Raw genomic sequence first — 18813 nt, 5'->3', positions numbered from 1 at the left:
ATCCCCATATCCATAGCATTATATTATTAACTTTTTTTATTTATTTAATTTTTTCTTTGTTTTACATACCAACCACAGTTCCTTCTCCTTCCACTTCTTCTTCTCCTCCCCACCTCCCCCAACCCCACCCCCATCCATTCCTCATAGTGGATAAGGCCTCCCTTGGAGAGTCAACACAGGCTGGCATACCAAGTTGGGGCAGGACCAAGCCCCTTCCCCCTGCATCAAGACAGAGCAAGGCATCCCACCAAGGGGAATGTGATTATGGATTTAGGGAGACACCAAATGTTAAGGAAATCCCCAGAAACCCTAAAGGATGACACCAGTTAAGACTCCTAGAAATGGTGGAGAGGGCTCCTGAACTTACCTTCTCCTGTAATCAGATTGGTGACTACCATAATTGTCACCATAGAACCTACACCCAGTAACTGATGGAAGCAAATGCAGTGATCCACAGCCAAGCACTTGGTTGAGCTCCTAGCTTTCAGTTGAAGAGAGGGAGGGGAGGTATAGGAGCAAGGAGTGGGGAGCAAGATCATGATGGGGAAAACCACAGAGACAGCTGGCACTCGTTAGTCAGAGCTCATGGACTTTGCATGGGACTGAACTAGGCCCTCTCAATGTGGGTGTCAGTTATGTGGCTTGATCTGTTTGTGAGAGCCCCTGGTGGTGGAACTAGGACTTATCCCAGGTACATGAACTAGCTATTTAGAGTATTATTAACTCTTAATGGTCAGAGTGTCTATTGAAATTTCCTCAGGGGCCTGCCCTGAGAAGATTTCTCCCAGAGTCCTGAGGAAGATGCTATGAATGGCATGAGGTATTCTGAGGGAAAAGAATCTAAGTAAACCATGCTCTTTCATCCATCTACTTTATTCCTCTGAAGATTAAATTCTATCTACACAGCTTCAGTTCTGTTCTTATACTTAGCTCCTCTCTGTTCCTTCTCCTTCTGTCCTCTCATAACTCTCTTTTTTCATCCTATCTTCATCTTCATTCTCATTTTCTCCATCTGATTCCTTTCCCTTCCTCCTCCAGAACTAGTCTCAGTCCTTCCAGAAGCCTGACTCTTACCAATACAAAGCAAAGCTTCCAAAATCCCTATAAGAGCCATGTGATAGCTAGCTTCAGTTACAACCCATATGGGGAGGGAATAGAGGAGGTGGGGTCAGATAAGGCCTGGAATAAGTCAGAAAAGGAATTTATGTGCTCAAAATATATTTTTGTAAGTGGTTAAGTAAAATATTATGAGTCTATCATAAATGTGCTCAAACTACAATCTTATGGGTGGGTAGGTAAAAGAGTCTATAAGTCATTAAAATAAAACTGCTTCTGTTTTCCTATGCCACCATATATTGGCAGGGTGGAGTAACTTTGCTCAGAGCTAAGAAACCTGTTTCAAAGATACATTGCACCTGGTATGCAAAAAACCCTTTTGTTCTGAGTCAATGGCTCTGGAATGCCATTTGGGCTGTGAGAAAAAGCAGGGTCTGAGCTTCATTTGCACAAGAAACAAAGCTATGCCTAGGAAACAGATGGTGTCTCCCTAAGGGTGTTTACCTTAATTCAGGAGATAGCAGTTGGTCTGTTTACCATTTTGGCCTAGGATGCTTGAGAAGAATTTAAGGTAAAATACGTTGTTAAAAGTTCTTGGGGAAGTTATGAGTGTACTTGAAATTCATAACAGGAAACAGCTGATATAATAAAAGCTGAACAACACCAAATATTCCTTGATATTTGGCTTCTCCTCCAAGAGGATTCCTTGATCCTTCTATGCATAGCTTTATAATATACAGCTGAATATCTATTTTATATTCCTGTGGCCTATAGCAAGTGTCCATGATAAATCCTCAGGCCAAAGCTGCTGCGATTATTATTCAATTTCTGGCATAATATAATGCTTACATTTTATATCTTTATAGAATTTGTTTATATGTCTAATCCTGGCACTCTTTTGTTCTTTAGTTATAAGATACCACAGTGGTACTACATGAGTTAACTTTTCTAAGAAAAGTTATTTTATCATCTTTCCACACTATACTTTGCTCATCAATATAATTCTCTGTGTGCAACATAGATAACTTCAGCTAATCTAACTTTTTGTTGTATATGCCATGTAATCTCCTGAGTGTATAATAGAAAGGGGCTTGGAATCTAATTTGTGGCCTATTCCTCTAGCCCCCTGAATCTTGTTGATCTTTTTAAGTTTACTTTCTTTTGATTATCTTGTTCCTGAGTAGCTACAGGGGCAGATGTTTTAAGAGTATCTCAGAGCCTCATAAAGACACTTATGGCTTCTTGATGTATGGCACAGTCCCCAAAGATTAATGAAGACCTTCAAGGAGATAAGGATATCTGCCTAAAAGCAGGAGGGGTAGTGTGCTGAGGACTTTCCTGAGGAAGCTTAGAAGCAGTACTCCTGGGAGAAGGTGTAAACGATTCATAAGAAAGTTCCTATCAATCCAATATCCCAAAGTTGTACAAGTATTAAAAGTTCCCAAAAGATTCAACATGTGGAGATCAAAGACAAAAGTGGCACAAGGGCCACTATGTGGCTCAGCTTTACTGAATCTTTGTCAAGCAGCTGTGCAGGCTTTAAGACTTTTGCCATTCCCATCAGATAATGGCTACTGTAGTTCACCTCACACTTCTTTCTGGTATGTGCAAGGAGCATATACCCATGTATTAAGACTTACCTTTTCCGTTCATGAATGCAGCATCCCTAGTATACAAGACGATTATTTAACATTTCATATAACCTTGGGGGAAAATATCTTTCCCTGGCTTCCTGGACACTCTCTACTCCAAGTTGCCCCCATACATCATTTGTGATCCTTACATCTGTATTTGGAAAAATTAAACAAAGTTTAACCTTAACCCCTGTCTCCTGTGCTTCTTGATCTGTTATTTCATATAGTTTATCTATAAGGAATTATCTAAAATAATTTTCTGATTCAGGTTCCTCCGTGATTCTAATTTTTAATAGCTCACCTCTTCGATTGACACCAACAGTTGGGTTTCTAGTAAAATTATCAATATTATCATCTCAATAAATTATTTGATACTGTCATGTCTAATCTCTCTGTCCCATATCACTGCCATCTACAATCTCAACTAAGAGAACGAGGGCTTGTGGCATAGAATCTTCATGAAGCAAACAGATTTGCTAGTAGACTTTCTAGACAGAAAAAAAATGATGATATTTTTGTTTGGTTATGTTTATGTGGTATACATTTCCTATCTAGAGAAAAAAATTATTTTAAAACATTTTATTGAATACACTAAGAAATATATCTAAATAGAAATATTGAGTAATTAACTGGTTTTTTTTGTTATCCAGATATGGCAAAATACTGAAGGTGGATCACACATAAGTATGTTGTAGCACTTTCATTGGATAAGGAAATGACTGACAGTGGAAATATTTTGTTCATCATAGACCACAGCAGCAACAGAGTATTATTTTTTTTTCCTTAGCATATAGCTTAACAACACAACATATAATCAAACCTATTTAAGTTCTCCATCAGTTCCTTGAGGCACAGCAAGTACAATTTTAAAATTCATTCACATATATCTAATTAGTAAAATTTGCTACTGGAGCAACTATGTTTTGTTCTTCATTTTTTTTCCAGCAAAAACTGTCTCAAGAGTCAAATTATGTATAATAGTGAAAGGACCAAGCAGATGCCATAACAGGCTACTCAGTCTTCTCTCAGAGATCAGGCCTCAATTTCAGTTTCCTGACACTGAGCAAGCAGTCTCTGGGAGGGCTGTGAACAAAAGGCATAGTCCTTGCAGTAGCTCCCTTTCTGCCCGTACTCTGTCTGCTCAAAGTTCAGCCAGATGTTTACTGTCTGGGACCCCTCACCAACTTAGAGTTATGTGCATGAGTCAAGGAGGACGCCTAGACCACTGAGCCAGTCCCCATGGTAGCTCAAGGACAAAGCCTGGGACTTGTGCCAGACTGCCCCCAAAATGATAATTGTAACCCCCAAGCAGTAAATTCAAAGATTACATATCCTCACCCAATTAAAAGAAAACAAAGACCTTCAAAAATAAAAATAAACCAGTCCGAGTTACACTGGTGCCAAACTCCCCCAACCGCCCTGAAGGGCTTGTGGTTTTTGCCTTTAAATAGCCAGCCTCACAAAGAAAGAACAACTCCTCCCTGCCTCACTGTATTGAGTGCAGGAACGAGTTCCCTGTCTAGACTTGTATCTATAGAATAAACCTTGCTGTTGCATTCTGGACATCCACAGTCTTCAGTGGTCTCTTTGGGGTAGTGATCTGGGTGTAACAATAGGACCAACTGATATAGAGGTGGAAGCTTCAGAGTAGTCACAAAGGGGGATAGTTGGCTTAACCTGGAGCTCTTATTTCACCCATTTCTATTCCTTGTTTCCCACTGCAAGTAATGGTATACAGTACTTTTGAGACAGAGATCAAAACAAAACAATGAGCCAGTGTATATTATAAAATGAATAACTCTTCTGGGTCTTTACATTGCTTACTGAATTCTAATTCTTTTATAAGTGTTCTTATAGCTGTATGTTAATTAATTAAGCATAAAAATAATGTGCTTCAATATGACATTTTATATATGTACATAATTTGTTTTGATCATATTCACCCACCCTTATTATTCTCTTTGGTCCTCGTCCTACTCATTCCCTTCTCTTCATAAGTAGTTCTTTTCTACTCTCATACCTCATTTTTGTCTATTTTGATGACACTGAGTTTCATTGGTTGTTACTAAAATGTAGGTGGATTTTTTTTTTTAAATACAAGCAGGTGCACATTACCAGTGGCTTATTTCCCTGACTCACTAACTATGATCCACTTATTAGTCTTCTGGGAGGAGCAAGTGTTGACAGGTCCAGAGTTATAGAGATCTTGCACAGATAACCAGAGATGCTGTGAGTTTAAGAGGGCAATAGCTGTTATCATGTCATTCTTAGAAGTCAGGGTTCTACACCACATTGTAACCCTTTTCCTGAAGCTCTTATAATCTTTCCACCATTAATTCAGTAATGTTCTCTGAGCCATGGAGGGATGTTATAGATGTCCCATTTATAGCGAGGCATTGAACACTAATTTTTTTCTTTTACTAACTATGAGTCCCTGAAGTTACCAGTGGCCATTGCAAAAAGAAGCTTCTCTGATTAAAAAATCTGTTTTATCCTCTTCTGAGATGATATAGAGCTTTAACAAAATTCCTAAGAATGAAATCATTTTCTTATGTCTCTTCACAGGTAGGTAGAGATGAAGGTTTGTCAGTTTTTCAAAACTTTGGTCATGCTTCCTCTGGACTTTTCCTGATACATTTCTTCTTTTGTAAATAGTTTCCACCTTGTTCTCTAACCACTGGTGTTTCAAAGCCAAAATGAAACCCAGATCCCCGAAGCTACCTCAGTTGTTCTGATCAATACCTTTCTTCACATTAAGCTTCTATCAATAGTGATTTCTCATCGTAGGATCATGTAGGCAGTGAGACAGTAACTGGTTTTGTTTTGTTCTGTTTCACAAAATTTGTAGCTTATTACTCGTAGTTTATTCCTGAGCAATCACTTTTCTACACCTAAAATGACTCATGTACTGTGCTCATTTGAAATGACTGTTGGTTGCACTGTGTGTGTATGTGTGTGTGTGTGTGTGTGTGTGTGTGTGTGTGTGTGTGTGGTAGGTGTGGATTCATCAACACAGAATTTCATATATATGAATATCTAATAGCATGTTTTATGGTTTTGTTTTGTTTTGTTTTTTGAGACACGGTTTCCCTGTGTAGCTCCCTAGCCTGACCAATCTGGCCTTGAACTCATAGAGATCCACATGCCTCTGCCTCCCGAGTGCTGGGATTAAAGGTGAGTACCACCACCTCCCAGCTAATGTTTTATGTTTCTTAAAAACATTTTTATCACATTTATCATTACTATGTACCTGTGGAGGTTAGAGGACAACATTTGAGAGTTGGTTCACTACCTCCACCTTGTAGGTCCCAGGAATCAAATTTCAGTTTGTCAGGCTCAGCAACAGGCGCCTTTACTCACTGAGCTACCTTGCCAGTCATATTGTGTATTTCTTTTTAAGCCCTGAAGCACACAGTTATTCTAATTATTTAAGAAAATACCTGCATGTATTTGGAATGTTTGATCTTTTGATGAAGGGATTTCATTTAATAAATATCCAGCTGTAGCTATTAAAATTAATACATCTTTCTGTAGGATTAAATGGTCTGCTCCAAAAGACTGCAATTGGATGGAGTGCAGTGTCAGCAAATTTTAGAATTATAGTAATATTGGGCATTTTTTTTTTTGATTTGATGAATGAATATGAGTGTGACCAAAAAACAGCTCCTCTCTTTCTAAATTTGTGAATATTATATAATTATTATTGTAATTATGCGTTAACACTTATGGATGTTTACTGGATGTCAGAGTTTTCAGATTTTTTATTTTCATGATAACTCAATAAGATAAGTATTTTACAAATGAGGAAATCAGACCCATATAAGATGTAAATGCTTCATAAATAATCTGGCCTATTCCTAAAACCATGCTTTAAAAAATTGTCCACTAACACGGTAGATATAACAACAGAATCTCATAAAATACAGAGACTATAGAGTTAATAATATTAAGGTGAAAATCAATTATCTTGAACTCCCCTTCAGTAAGAATATCCAACATTCATAGCCCCTCTAGCAATGAACTACAATTTCAAGAATGCTTTTTTTTTTTTTTTTAATCCTGTGCTTTGATTCTGAATCACCTTTCTTCCCTGGCAGATTTGTTCTGTTGTTCTGTTGTCAAACATGTGCCTGCTTTGCTATCCATGTATGCGATCTCATTTCCCTCTTTGATGGATTTCAGATGCATGTCACCTCTATTCCTTACTTCTCTCCTGAATGTGTACTTTTTTCACTCCATAAAGCTGTTTGTGAGAGCATGGAACTTACCTTGTCCTTTCCCATAATAAGGCATCCACCCATTCACAAACCCAACATACAGCACTAACCTATAAATGCTAGTCCAAGAAGTTGTGAGAACAACAGTGCTTTATGATAAAACCCTGATATCAAAGAATCTACAGTATGCATTTTGACTTTCAAATGTTTCTTAATTCTGCTTCTAACAAATTATCCTATGTTTAATCAATAAAACAATATTAGTTTATTATATCACAGTTCTGTAGATGAAAGTTTGGCACAGGTCTCATTGGCCTATTTTCAGGATGTAAGCAGGGCTGTATTTCTCTTTAGAGGTAGTAAGTTACTCATACTCCTTGGTTTGTAATTATTCCCCTTCTCCTTCATGTTTTTTTCAAAACTATGCATGTTACATCTGTGTTTTACTTCCGTGGTTACATCTTCCTAAAAACTCCTTCTTTATAATATCTTTTCCACATTAAAAGTACTGTTTAATCATGTTAACATCACCTAGATACTGCAAAAGAATTACCCATAGTAACTCATGATTCACCAATTAAATATCAGACGTAACTTTAATTACATTATCTCATGTAAGATAACACACATAAATTACAGAAATTGAGTCACTAACACCTTTGAGAAGTCATTATTCTGCTTATCAAAGAAATTATTTCCATATGGGCTGGCTCATGGGAGCCATTAACGATGCTTAGCTATCTCTGGTTAAGGTCTCCATGAATATTGTGGGACTCGATGACAAGATTAGAATAGGCATCAGCTAAGAGAAAGGAGTACATAAGAGTATAGCAAGAAATCCACGGGAGTCTGCTTAAAGGGTAAAAGGAATTTATTAGTAAAGAAAACTCACTAAACAGAATAGGAGAATTGCTGCAGGGTGCTAGGAGGTTGATGTACTGTCCCACACTGTTCTGCTGCCTGAGGCAGTCCATACCATCCAGGCCTGTGAGGGAAAGAAGAAAGGGCATTCTATGCGCCTCTCCAGTCTTAAGGGTAGCCTTGAGGCTACGCCCCAGGGGCTGGCACTTAAAGGTCATAGGTAGAACAGTTATCTACTACATCTCCAGGGGTTGGTACTTCAAGGTCACAGGTAGAACAGATATCCACTACATAAGAGGTGGTGTTTGATACTCTAGTTGTATAGAACTGTTTACAGGAGAGTTGAGAAAACCATTAGTTCCACAGAGACCTCAGGACTGGTGTGGGACTTTGACGGCTTTGTTGAGACACATGGAATCTGTGTATGAAATTTACAAGGTATGAGAGCCTCTGACAGTTGTAAATTATTTAGACTGGTGCATAAATCTGGTTCATAAAATTCTAAATTGTTCAAGAAAGAATAAGAAATAAAAAAATAGAAAGAAAATGTAGCCCATCTATGTCACTCAAAAACAAATAGGGCAAAATTTATGGTTGTGCTGGAGTAATTGGGGGGAAATTTCTTAGGAATCAAAGGCTGGGCTTGTCAGCTTTTGTAAGGCTTTCAAAGTTTGGACAACAGTTCAGTGATGGTCTAAATAATGGAGCAGTGCTGGGGATGCTGATTCTTCTTGTCCTGAGTTAGACAACTATACCCCGTGTTTTTACCTTCCTCTCTTTACAAAAAGTATGCTGGAAGAGACCAGCATTCTCACAACCAAAACCCTCTCAGTATCAGGAGTGATCAATGGAGCATTTACATTTTTTTCTCTTTTCCAACCAACCTCCAAGTGTCATGAAAAGAGAGACCTTATGGTGTGTTCACTAATGTATCTCCCAATCCTCAATGGAAGTTCCAGATAAGTAAATAAATAAATAAATTTATGACTAAATTTATAGACTAAAAGAATGAATATATACAAATAAAGGTATATATACATACAACTTTCTAACAGAAATAATATAAAACCAATGGAAATAATTATCATTAAGGAATGATCATCTAGGAATAGGGGACAGGACACTTGGGCAGTTGGAAAAGCTAGATGCTCATTTCATAGTATTTGGGTTTTTAATCAACTTGAAATATCGTTTTATTTTCACCCAAATAAGAGTTTCAGAATAACAGTATGGGTCATTTTTCTTTTATTTTTGTATACTTCTCTAGTTTAAAATTATGATATCTTTTAGGTAAAAAAAAGTCAGGGAAAAGATCTGTCTCACTCTACTGCATTCAAAATTAATATAGCTGGAAATCTCCAGAAATAAGGGGATTATTTTTATAAGTCAATCATTTATGAAAGATTTGGAAAGACTACTATTATAGCAGGACATGATTGGTAAGGGCAGAATTCTTAATGATAAGTAAAACAGTCACATGATTTATCCTTCCACTCCCACAGAAGACAGCACAGCTGTTTGGGGTGCAGTTATCCAAAAAACACATCCAGACTAAATTTGCCCCAGGATTCATGAAAAAAATTATAGACAGAAACTATAGGAAAAGACTCATACCCAATGTACTCCAATGCAGCTAGGTGTCTGCTAATAAAGATACAGTTTAAGTGCAGATTATAGAGTTAAAAATGTCTCTCAGAGGCAAAAAAAAAAAAAAAAAAGAAGACCTTCTACCAAGCTTATCCAGATAAGACCTCCTTCTCCTTCCTGCTCAGGGTAGAAGCAGGTATTTCTCCTTGAAGCCTTAAAGTGAGAATGAATAACTCCATCAATCTATTCCATTATGGTTCTTGTCTCAGAGAAGTTCAGAAGCTGAGTACAAATGGAGCTGTCCCAGTTCTCAGATTATGAGGCCACATGGACTTCACCTGCGAGGGAGACTTATTCAAGTCTTTCCTGAGTTATCAAATCCTTCCTTCCTTCCTTCCTTCCTTCCTTCCTTCCTTCCTTCCTTCCTTCCTTCCTTCCTTCCTTTCTTCTTTCCTTTCATTCTGGTATTCCATGCACCTTGATTTTTTATTATTAATTTTGTAATCATTCATAATAGTAAGTTTCATTATTATATTTTCTTTATTGCTGTTTACTTTAGAGATTGTATCTTTTTTATTTTTTGAAGCTAAGTAAAAAGAAAGATTCCAGGGAGGACACATGAATTTCACTGTAAAAGGGAAATAGAACTGATATTGTATCTTAATTACATTTCTCCATTCACTCTCCACCCTCTAAAACCTTCAGTACCCTACCCCACTTGCTTTCAAATTTATGACCTCGTTTTGTCTCAATTGTTATTGAATGCACAAATGATATATGTGTGTACATATATATTCAAATTATAGCATGTTTAATCCATAAAATGTTACTTGTATGTGTTTTTCAGGACTGTTTGGCAAGGGGCAACCAGTTGGTGGTGTACACTGTAGCCCAGGTTTAGTTTAGAAATAACTTATAAACCAGGCTGAGCTAGCACTCAAAGCACACTCTTTCTAACCCTCCTAAATTCTGAGACTACAAGCATAAGCCACCTCATCCAGCTTGTTTTTGAGAATTTGAAACTACAAATTTTAAATACTTTGTAGCATCTAATGAAATTTGTTTTCTAGCTGACTATACATATATAGAGAAAGACAGGAGGAGTACAGGAAAGGGGTTGCAGAAAGGAAGGGTAAGAGGAAAATTTTATAATAATGTTTTAATTTAAAAAATAGAAAAATTAAAAGGAACAAAAAAAAATTTTATAAAGCATTTATTTACTTGTATCTTTTTGAGGGTTTATTTGTTTTGTCCATTTTGGTTTGTTTTTATTTTATATTATTATTTCATTACTATTATTATTATTAGCAACATTATTTTAAATGCCTATTTGCATTCTAATAAAAGTGTAAGAGTATGGATTTTGGTAGGTGGGAAAGTGGGAATGAACTGGGAGAAGTTGGGGGTGGGGAAGCCGTAATCAAAATACACTGCATTGGGGAAAAAATCTATTTTAAATAAAGGAAACTCAATAATGAAACACACAGGGCTGGGGGATGCTACAAGGTTAGAGTACTCACCTGGCATGGATCTGGAGTCAGCCTCAAAGCCACAAAATGAGAGTAACATAACACACACACACACACACACACACACACACACACACACATACACACACTCCACATGGCATTGTTTCTTAAAACATCACTCATGTGCACACTGTATTTTGATCATCTTTTTCTCCACTTCAACACTCCAGCTCCTTCTGTATCACCAATGTTCCCACCTCGATTTCATGTCATACACACATACACAGACATATCCATACACACATACACATTTTTTTCCAACTGAGCCCAAAAATAGTGCTACCCAAATGTGCACGGACATGACGTCAATCAGTGGTGCAGGTTCAACCCATCAGATGCTACATCATAGAGAAAATGAGCCCCCCTCCCGGAGACACCGTCAATTGACAATAGTTCCTCAGCTAGGGGTGGTGTTCTAACCTATCCTTCTAGAATGTTATGTTTGATCTGTGCCAGCAACCACAGCTTCTGTGACTGCATGTGTGCCACAGCTGTCATGTCTGGAAAACAATTTTACCACAGTCCTCCCTGACTTCTGACTCTGCGAGCTTTCTGCTGTCTTCTGTGACAGTCCCTGAGCCTTGTGTGAAGGAGTGTGATACAGATGTACCAATTTAGAGCTGAACATTCCACAGACACTGAATTCTCTGGTCACTGGCAAATTATGAGTCTTAATGTTAACTGTACTCTGTGGCAAAAATAAGCTTCTCCCATGGACTGGAGGGCTAGTCTAATGTACAGGTAGAGAGACATGTATTTAAAAAGCAGTTTCATACTTTGTCATTTTAGTAAAATGATTGCTCAGAAAATTATCTCAGGGGTTTCAAAAAGTTCAAGTATTCAAATAAGCTGTCCATATAATCGAGGTAGAAAAAGTGTTATAGGCATGGCAATTCTAAGTGAGCAGGATTTCTTGGGGAAAGCTGGTTGGGAGCGGGAGCAGTATAATAATGTGGTTCACTTGTACAAGTTGTCATGGTTTTTAAAAAAAAATCTTGTGACTGCTGGCCACATTTACTCAAGAGGATAGGTTTCTATAGCCTCTAAAAGCCTTTTCTTTTCTTTTTATTGGGTGCTGACAGCGAAGACGAATGCGCATCTATCCTTGCCAACTGAAATGGTTATCTTTTTTGGTTTATCTCCAGAAGATTAACTACAGTTCCAGAAAATTAATCACTTTGTACAATCCAAAAATCTACACATTGCCTAGAATGCTTGATCAGCACAATTTATTTTCATGATTAATTGGTAGAAGGCCAAAATAAAGTTCTTTAATACAAATTTCTGTATGTTGGTTTATTTAAAATCAAGCACTTAATCTAGCATGTGCCACTGGAATCAAATTTACAGCCATATCATTTTATATTTTTTTAAAGACGCAGATATCTTTCAGTAAAAACTAGTGTGTGAGAGTAAGCTCCCTGAAAGCAGGCATACTTAGTACATTCACAGTCACTTAGTCCTCACTTTGTTATAAGAGGTAAGTGTTCTCAGGCCTCTTATGTCAGTTTGCATCTTCTATGCAACAGCTCACTGAGAAAGTCTGAATACCAGAAGTTCCCGCGTAGCCTTGAATTTCAGCTTCAGAATTGCAAAGCACAGTGATCAGGTCCAGAAATCTGCAAACCATTTTAAAAATCTCACATGCACTCTTTTAAACTCTAGTTCTTGTAATCTATGAAAGTCTGTACTTATCCTTATAACTTTTGAATCCTCACAATCTGTCCATCCCTTCATGATTCACACCAGCTCTGTACAATGCTGATTCCAAGACTAGTCAAGTATGGTTATGAGAAAAGACTAAGAGGGTTTCAGGAGGAAACAAAGGTTTACTGAAGAAAGTGTCATAAATAAATGAGCTGATTATTTATGAGACAAAAAAAATCAGAATAGTGATGCAGTATATGTAAACTTTCTTTTGTGGTCTTCGTGTTGCATAATAGACTGATGTACAAATGAACTCTTGCTCCTGAAAGAGCTATCTTGCATAAAATCTCTTCACACCTATGATGACTCTTCCTTGGTAGAAATTACATCATCATGGTTTGGAAAAATCACTCCTAATAAACAATCCTCACCCAAACACAAACGGTGCTAAAGCGCTTCTTTCTCTCATTTTCAAATAATTATATTTGCTTCATCTGACTGAAAGACAAACACAGACATCTTTAAATACTAAGTCTAAAGTCACTCCCTTAGATGACTATGCCTCATTCGTAATAAGCTTATGGACGTCATGCCTTTACAATGCCAACTGCCAATGGACCAGAAATGACACTTACTTGATGTAAGAATTGCTGCAGTTTTAGTCTTATATTTCCACACTCACTTTAAGCAATTTCCCATTTAAAAAGCCTTTCTAGAATCATGATATGCAGAGCTGCAGCTTTCCATCCCACAAGGAAGTACAAATTATTCAGTGTTCAGCAGTGAGTAAGAGTAATGCACCAGCATACTTCCAACTGAGTATCTCTCTGGAAAACTGTCCCTGTGGATTGTAAATAATAGCATCAACCAATCACTGCTTAAACAAACAAAAAGCGAATTAGCTCAGTAATTGGGATTTTCTCCCAGAGTGACCAAGAAAACAAGTGTGCCTATAATTGTAAAAGTTAAACACAATTTGAAAGTTCACAAACTGCCCCGTGTCCTTTTTAAGAGGCAACATGTTGCTGTCTCTCAGTGACCCATTCTGTGCATCTAGACCTATTTTTTCCCAATGTGTCTTAGTTTATTAAAATAAATGTTGTCTTTTCTTGGTGTGAGCAAAAATAAATGGTGGTTCATATTGTGCGTGGGTTCTTGCTCATGACAGTCCAGACTGCTAACAGATTGTTAATATGTTAACAGCTCTAATTTAAGATCCTCAAAGATGCCATTTGTGAAGCTAAATCCTCCATGTTAAGAATCACTGTTCAGCAATACATGGATAGGTACTGAGAAGCCCATATGGTTTCTATGAACAGGTGTCTACACAGGTGCAAGAGTTGCAGCTGTCTGGGCATGCTCCACTCACTTCTGCAAGGTGGGCTGCTTAGCCAGGTGTGGTCACTCTGGGAAGCAAAATGTTAGCTGAAATGGTACAGTAACGACTCTCCCTTCTGACTCATGTCTACATATATTAAAATGGAAGGTACTTTAAATAAAGGCATTTCTGGAAATGAGGAATCTTAAGAAAAATGAACAATGGCTGGACTGAAGGAAATGATATATATTTTGGTTCCTCCTTCTAAAGATATTGATGAAAGCTTTTAACCTGACGTGACTCACAAATCCTCAAGATGTTGTGTTATTCAAAATTCCTATACATTATTCATGGGAAACCTGCTAAATGATGCATAAATACACTCCTTCCTTTATGAACTGAATTCTGCTGCTCCATTGACATTATTAAGGAGATTCTAGTCTTATCTAGGTACATGGGTGGTACCTATCAAGAGTACCTATCCCATATTCAGAGGCTGTGTTCTCTAAATAGAGCTCAGGAACCTGCCAGCAGATCAGAATGAACATCATCTGTCCTATTTCCCAAAGATACTTGTTATTGCACGGAAAATATTCTATTGCAGGTTGTCATGGTTGCCACCCTCGATCTTTAGAGATGTAGTGTCAGCGAGGTTCAGACACCGTTTTATGGGAAACCAGATAGATTTCACACAAACAAATCTTACTGAGTACATACTTGCCAGCCACTGTGGAAAATATTTTATATACACAAATCTGAAACAAGATTGAATTTTAATTTTATTGTGCATTATTGAGTACACTTCACAACACAAAGGAAAAAAATAGTATCTTTTGAGGTATCACTAGCTTCCATTTATATATGCATATTTCTTATTATTAACTATATATATTTAGCTTGCTAAGGCAATTCTTTTTATGTAAAGAGTATATCATGACCCAAATTGGACTCACAAGCACCCTTGACCAACATGGATTCCTTGATTTATCCCTGACATTCCCGGTAAGTGATTCTTATGCCATTTGTGAGGGCTGTTTTTGTTTGTTTTTGAGATAAGGTCTCTCTATGTAGCCCTGGTTGGCTTGGACCTTGCTATGTAGACCAGGGTGACCTTGAACTCAGAGATATTTCCTGCCTCTGCTTCATGAGTGCTGGAGGCATGTGCTTCCAAGTCTGTAACACCTATTTCTAAATAAAATAAAAATAAAAACTATATATTTAAAAGTTCCAATACGACATTATGAGACAAGAAACCTCCAAAGATGTCATTGAGTTTGCTTTCTGTTGGCCATCTACCCTTAAAAGTAGTTTATATCATCAGTGAGACTCCCTTAGAGAAAACCAAAATTTCCTTTGCAAATAGTTATAAATTGGAGATAGATTCTGGATAGGTGATGGGGGTGTCCAATTTTTTCAGCTCTAGTATCCCATCTGATACAGACCTATGGGACCCTCTGCATGATGGCTCAGTTGCTGTGAATTCATATGTGCATCAATCATGTCCTTGTTTCCTTGGTGTCCTTCATCTTCTCTGTCTCTTACACTCTTTCTGCCTCATCTTCAGCAGGGTTCCCTGAGTCCTGAGTGGAGGGATTTGATGGATACATCACATTTAGGGCTGACTGTTCAAAGGGTCTCTCAGTCTCTGACTTTATCTAGATGTGGATCTCTGTATTTGTTCCCATATGATGCAGGAGGAAGTTTCTCTGATGATGGCTGAACAAGGAACTGATTTATGAGCATAGCAAAATGTCATTAGAAATCATTTTACTGCTGCAGTCTTTAAGTAGAAAGTAGTATTTGGTTTTACCCTCAGTCTCTGGGCTATCTAATATCAGGTTCTTGGACAACCAGTATGCCTCAGATATAGGTTCCTTCTCATGGAGTGGATCTTATGTAAAATAAGGTATTTATTTGTTATTCCTACAAGCTTTGTGCCACCATTGACTAGCATATATTGTAGGCAGGACAGCATTGTAGATTCAGGGTTTTGTGGTTGGGTTGGTGTTTTCATTTCTCCATAGGGGGCTTGCAGAGTATCTTCCTGTACCAAAGAAGTTAGCACTAAAGGTGAAGTTTCTATGCAGGCACCAGCTTGACTTCTCAATTTTAATGAGTTGTGAAGCTGTTGTTTTCAGCAATAAAGCTTTGCCATCAGGTTGTGGAGCAACCTATTGCCTTGTCAACAACCTTCATGTTTAGGATTTTCATGAGACCCCTTTGAATAACAACTCAGTTCATTCCAGTATGTATTTCTGGCTTCTTCATAAAAAAATAGGTGTTCATAATTGTACAAATTTATATCTGGGTCTTCAGTTTGAGTCCATTGTTCAATATGTCTGTTTTTAATGCCAACAACATGCATTTTTATTACCATAACTTTATAGTACAACTTGAAATGGGGGATGGCAATGCCTCCAGCTATGCTTTTACTGTTCAGAATTGTTTTAGCTATCTTGCTTTCTTTTATGTTTCCATATGAACCTGAAAATTGTCCTTTCAAGATCTGTGAAAGATTGTGTTGAAATTTTAATGAGGATTTCGTTGAATTTGTGCTTTGCTATTGGTAGAATGCTCATGGTTAGTACATTAATCCTACTGATCCATGAGCCTGGGAGATCTTTCCATTATCTGATATCTTCTTCAATTTTTTTAATGACTTGAGGTTTTTATCATACATGTTTTTCACTTGCTTGGTTAGAGATACCTCAATATTTGTATATCATTTGATGCTATTGTAAAAACCCTTGTTTCACTAGTTTTTTTCAGTCTATTTGTTATTTGTACAACACCTGATTTTTGTGAGTTAATTTTATATCCAACTACATTTTCAAAGGTTTTTTATCAACTGTAGTAGTTTCCCAGCGGGATTTTTTGGGTCGAGTATGTATACCATCTGCAAATATAGATACTTTGACTTCTTTCTTTCCAAATCATATCCCTTTGATCTCCTTCAGTTGACTTATTACTCTAGTAATATATTGTAATATGTTCAATTGTATGGTGATAATACAAGAAATATATTGAATATGTACTGAGATGCTAGGCAGTCTTGACTTATTCCTCATTTTAGTGGAATTACTTTGAGTTTCTCTCCATTTAGGTTGATATTGGATATGGTCTTGCTGTAAACTGCCTTCATTTTGTTCCTGTATCCTTTATCTTTCCATACCTTTTATCATGAAGGGATTTTGGAGTGTGTCAAAGGCCATTGCGTCTAATTAGATGATCGTGTGGATTTTTTTCTTTTAATTTGTTTATACGGTGAATTACATTTATCAATTTATGTATGTTGAACTATCCCTGCATCTCTTGCATGGGATTTTAAAGCATATTCATATGATTCTCTGGATTTCCTCTTTTAGTCTATAATTTTGTTAATTTAGATATCTTTCTCTGTCTTTTAGTTAATACTGATAAGAGTTTATCAACCTTATTGATTTTCTCAAAGAAACTCTGTTTCTTTAATTATTTAGGTTTTTTTTTTTCTGTTTGTTTGATTTCATTTTATTGATTTTAGCCCTGAGTTGATTATTTCTTCCTGTCTACACCTTTTGGGTGTGATTTCTTCTTGTTTTTTAGACCGTTCAAGTGTGTGATAAGATACTAGTATGAGATATCACCATTTTTTTATGTAGGAATTCAGTGCAATGAACTTGCCTCTGAGAACCACCTTATTGTGTCCCATAAGTTTGAAAGTTTTGTGTATTCATTTTCAATCAATTATAGAAAGTTGTTTCTTTCTTAATTTTTGTCTTGATCCATTTTTCATTCCGTAGTTAGTTGTGCAGTTTCATTTAGTTTGCACTTTTTGTTGTTTTTGTTGCTGTTGATATCCCGTTTTAATATGTGGTGGTCAGATAGAATATAGGATTTTATTTCAATTTTCTTGTATCTGTTTCATTGCTTTGTCTGTGTATGCAGTCAGTTTTGCAGAATATTCTATAAGGTGCTGAGAATAAGGTATATTCTTTTGTGTGTAGGTGAAATGTTCTGCAAATGTTTGTTAGGTCCATTTGATATTTTGGGGTATGTTTCTTGGATGTAACAGAAGGCTAGATCCCATTTTTGCATCCATTCTCTTACTCTTTGTCTTTTTATTGGGAAATTAAGACCAATCATACTGAGAAATATCAATGACCAATGTTTATTGATTCTTGGTATTTTGTTGCTGTTGTTGTTGTGTGGTAGTGGTGTGTGGGAGGGGTGTGGATGTGTTTCGCCTTTTTTGATTTTCTGGTATAATATTATTTATCCCCAGTGTTTTCCTGGATGTGATTAAATTCTTTAGGTTGGATGTGTTCTGCTAGCACCTTCTGTAGACAGATAGTGTTTAAATTTGGTTTTATCTAGGAATATCTTATTTTCACATCTATCATGAATGATAGTTTTGCTGAATATAATAGTTTGGTCTGGCATCTATGGTCTTTTAGATGTGTAGAGCAATCTGTGCAGGCCAAAGTCACGTGTTATTCTGATAGGACTGCCTTATATGTTACTTGATCTTTTCCTTTGTAGATTTTAATATTCTCCCTTTCTTTTGCATATATATAGTGTTTTGAAGATTATATATGGAGAAGACTTCTTTTCTGGTGCAATCTACTAGGTGTTCTGTGTGCTTCTTGTAGTTTGACAGGAAACCACTATCTTAGGCTAAGGAAATTTTCTTCTATGATTTGTTGGAAGTATTTTTTTTATGACTTTTGATGTGGCATTCTTCTCCTTTCTCTGTTCCTCTTATTCTTAGATTTAATTTTTTCATAGTATCCTGGATTTACTGGATCTTTTGTGTTAGGAGGATTATTTTAGATTTAACAATTTATTTGCCCAAGGTATCCATTTCTTCTACCATGCCTTCAATGCCTGAGATTCTCTCTTCCATCTCTTATATTCTGTTTGTGAGGCTTGTTTCTGAGGTTCATGCATGAATTCCTAAATCTTTTGTTTCCAGATTTCTCTTAGCT

This window comes from Peromyscus maniculatus, chromosome 8 (assembly GCF_049852395.1).
Source record: "Peromyscus maniculatus bairdii isolate BWxNUB_F1_BW_parent chromosome 8, HU_Pman_BW_mat_3.1, whole genome shotgun sequence".
Taxonomy (NCBI): Eukaryota; Metazoa; Chordata; class Mammalia; order Rodentia; family Cricetidae; genus Peromyscus; species Peromyscus maniculatus.
The sequence above is the reverse complement of the archived record's forward strand: the minus strand, read 5'-3'. Positions refer to the sequence as shown.